Consider the following 4,334-nt stretch of genomic DNA (forward strand, 5'->3'; position numbering starts at 1 on the left):
TTTTAAAAATACTTCAACGCAATAATTTAAATAAAATATTTGAAGATCTATGTTAACTAATTCAGGTAGATCAACCTAGAAGGTGACCACCTCCCAATACATAGACGAGGTACTTAGCAATAAGAACTCAACCAACTAATGTATCCCTTGGGGCTATGTCAATATCAACTTTATATATATATATATATATATATATATATATATATATATATATAATACGTTAAAAAATCATTTTAATATTTTATATAATAAAATATTCAGTGTCTAATTAAAAAAAAATTAAAAAGTAAAAAATAAAAAATATAAATAATTTCTAATAAAAATAATAAGAGAGATGTGTAATTCATTCAATTCTTAATATAAAATTAATATGTAACATTTAAAAATATTCATAATAATAATAAATTCCAATGTTAATAAAATATTTTAATATGTAGGATTTAGTAATATTTATATACACTTAAAAATATATTAATAACAAAAAAAACCAAATTTAATGTGGATAATGTACTCCTTCCATAAAATGTTTCAATGTACATTTAATGTAAAATATTTTAATGCCGATGACCTATATATTATATGTTGTTTAAAAAACTTATCTATACATCATATAAAGAAATTGAAAAAAATATTTTTTATGGCTAAAACATTTGAAGTAGTCTCATTATTTTACATTTTGTTCTTTCTTTAAGCATATTTTTTATGTCAATTTTTATTGAAATCCAACAAAGATTTTTTGGACTAAAAATACAATTTAAATTATATATATATATATATATATATATATATATATATATATATATATATATATATATATATGGGGTGCAATTTGGGATATAATTTTTTCTTCAAATTTTGCACTCTAGAAAATGTTTTCCTATCAAGATATTTGATCCCCTCGAACACATTCTAGAGGCATGCTTCATATATATATCTAGACCCATCCTTAAGATATATGTATACTGGTCTTAAAATTGAAGAAGTTTTTGATATTTAACAAAAAGATAACACTACATGATGTGACATTGGAGCTAGATTTAGTAAGACTATAAAACATGAAAGCTATCTAAAAGGCAATTCTTCAATAAAACTAAAAATAAATGCAAAAAGAAGTTGAAAACAATATCACAAACAAAAATGAAGAAATTTCTTGCCTAGAAGATCAAGGTGGGAAAATTACATATGCGAATTAAATAGTTTAAGAGAGACAAGTAGAAAGTAGAATATTTTATAAAAAGGAAGTATTAAAATCCGAAAATTTGAAAATTCAGTTTGAAAATAAGTAAATCAAATACGAAAAATGTTAATTTCACAACTCAGAGAAATCCCAATCAAATTGAAGTAAAATCATACATAAATGAAGCAATTCAAATGATGGAAATTCCAATTAAATATTATGTAATCAATTTAACAACATTAATACCCGAAGTAAATAAAAAAATTAATTGAAGAGAAAATCAAGACATAAAAATTCTTTATCAATACACAATTCGTAAATAAATAATATAAAAAATTGAGTGATATAAAAATTAATATTTATTTTTAATTTATATATATATATATATATAAAATTAATTTTTTTTTTTTAAATTTAAACTTGACCACTAACTTAAATGTAAATTTTCAAATGACTTTAACTAATCACTATCCCATTCCCATTTAGCACATACGTTGTGAAATATAATTTAGGATCATCAAAACTTTCACGTGTGAATCTATATTTATAATTAATAAAATGTGTAACTTATCCTTGTGAATCTATATTTATAATTAATAAAATGTGTAACTTATTAAAATAATTTAGTGTTGAATAATAATTTTTGGTTATAGTTTAGGTGTTTAAGTTTTGGAGGTTTTTTTTTTAATTAAATATTTTTTTCCTTGTTTAGGTGTTTTAAGTTTTGGAGGTTTTTTTTATTAAATATTTTTTTCCTTGAAGTGTGTAATGCTTTTGATCCATTCAAAATTTCTAATGATTACTCTATTTATCATTAAAAACTTTTATGTAATAAACATTACACACTTTAAATATTACAATTTTTTTTAAACATTAAATTTATTTGAAAAAAAAAATATTATCTTATCAAAAATTATTTAAATTGATTCTACTCACACAACAAAAAATAATAAAAAATAAATAAATATATATTTTATTTAAGATTCTTATCTGAAAAATTATTATCAATATACATTATTTGTGTATGAATTTTTTCATACAAATATGCACAATGTTTGTTTTATATTTTTTAATGATACAAATCAGTGTCAATATCCATTCTTTTCTCTCTCTCAAACAAAAAAAAATTCTTTCTATAAATATCTATGATTTAAGTAATTCAATTCCACTCGTGGTATATATATGATTTAATTATTCAAACGGTGTACAGCCACACGCTACACCACCTCCCACTATAACAGTGTATATCGCCATCAAACGGTGTACAGCGTAACAGCCCCACAGATGGGTGCTTACTGCATGCCACTGACATAACAATCCGATACATCACATCAAAAAATAAAGCCAATGATCTATGTTTGACTCTCATGGATGGTGCAGCAGACCCAACACGTCTAGAAAAGATTTACTGCAATTTGCAGCGCTAATCAACAGGTAATTCATGCGTGTAAAGACAATTCACACTCTTTTCGTGAACACGGCAGCCTTTCAAGTCAATGTCAATGGCCAACACGTTGTCCCAAACCCGACGACCGGGGGTCACGGATCGAATCCTCCCCCTATTTGTATCCCAAATTCCATCCGTCCCAATATCACCATCTCACGCAATGGCTTCACTCCCTCTGGTTCTGATCACCGCCGTCATCATCTGTTTCTGTCAATTGCCTGCAAATGCGTCCGAGAGGCGCCCGAGGGCTCTCGTCTTGCAAATCACCAAAGAATCGCAGCTCTACACCGTCGAAATCCAGCAGAGAACCCCTCTGAAGATGCAGCGTTTAGTGATAGACATCGAGCAAGACTACACGTGGGTAAGATGCGACAAGAAAAGGTACAACTCCTCCACTTACGCCGTGGTTGGCTGCAGTGCGCAGTTGTGCATATCCTATCAGTATTCGGGCTGCGGCATCTGCTTTCGCCGCCGAGCCCCCTACCCCGGCTGCAACAACCACACTTGTGTCGTGCCCTACCGACAGAGTTTGAGTATCGAACTCGGGCAGGACGTCATGGTGCTTCCCAGCACCGACGGTTTGAATCCCGGCCCCCTCGTCAGGATTCCGGAACTGGCTTTCGCCTGCACGCTATTTCCGTCCCTTCCGATACGTCGGATGGACGGCGTTGCAGGGATGAGTTCATCCACCTTGGCATTGCCATCTCTGCTCTCCGCCGCGGAGGGGTTCAGTCGCAAGTTTGCCATGTGTCTGCCAGGAGGCAATCAATCTGGAGCTCTCTTCTTTGGCGATGGACCGCTCGTCTTCCTTCCACCACCGGGAAGAGACCTCTCCCTCGGCCTCAGCCACACTCCCTTCATCCAGAATACCGTCTACACAGACGACTTTTACATTGGTGTGCAGAGAATAGATGTCAATGGTGTCCCACTTGCAATCGACGCAGAGAAGCTGAGAATCGGCACGAGGGGCCGTGGCGGCACCAAGATGAGCACCGTGGTGCATTACACGCAACTAGCAACCCCGATCTACAATTCTATCGTGGCCGCCTTCGCCCAGCAAAGGAATCTCCCGCGCGTTGCTTCTGTAGCCCCTTTCAACGCATGTTTCAACTCGAGCGCTGTTGGGTCCACTCGCGTGGGGCCTGCCGTGCCGGCCATTGACCTTGTGCTGCAGAGCAACGGTACCATTTGGAGGATCTTTGGAGCTAACTCCATGGTGGGGGTGAGTGATAAGGTGTTGTGTCTGGGATTTGTTGATGCAGGGGAGGATCCGGTGACATCCATTGTGATAGGGACGTACCAGATGCAGGATAATCTGCTCCAATTCGATTTGGCCAACTCCACACTCGGCTTCTCCTCCTCTCTGCTCTTCCGACAAACGACATGTTCCAATTTCAACTTCACGACTTCCGCATGATGAGTCATTTTCATATGTAATAAGCTGTTATAATAAACAATGAGCACCATAAATAAGAGAGATTTCTCACATTATCTTTAATTGCCGGGTACAGGAATATGCGTTTTTCTCTCTCTCTTCATAGACCTTTGTTGTTGAAGTCTAGACAGGACCTCCTATATATTTCATCATGCGTTAGTTAATTTAAAATTAAGTTTATGAGTTTTGAATGGTTGGAAAGGCGTGGGAGACAAAGCATGAATTCACATATAAAACTAAGCATGAATTCACATATAAAACTGGCGTTGTGGCTT

At 33.8% G+C, this 4,334-nt stretch overlaps 1 pseudogene; it reads left to right on the forward strand.

Moving 5' to 3' along the window:
* Positions 1 to 2,784: 2,784 nt before the first annotated feature.
* Positions 2,785 to 4,122, forward strand: LOC149225836 (putative aspartic proteinase GIP2 pseudogene; annotated as a pseudogene).
* The last annotated feature ends 212 nt before the right edge of the window (positions 4,123 to 4,334 follow it).

The sequence above is a fragment of the Pinus tabuliformis genome, chromosome J (assembly GCF_031772625.1).
Source record: "Pinus tabuliformis cultivar Carrire ecotype Pingquan chromosome J, CPIR1, whole genome shotgun sequence".
Lineage (NCBI taxonomy): Eukaryota > Viridiplantae > Streptophyta > Pinopsida > Pinales > Pinaceae > Pinus > Pinus tabuliformis.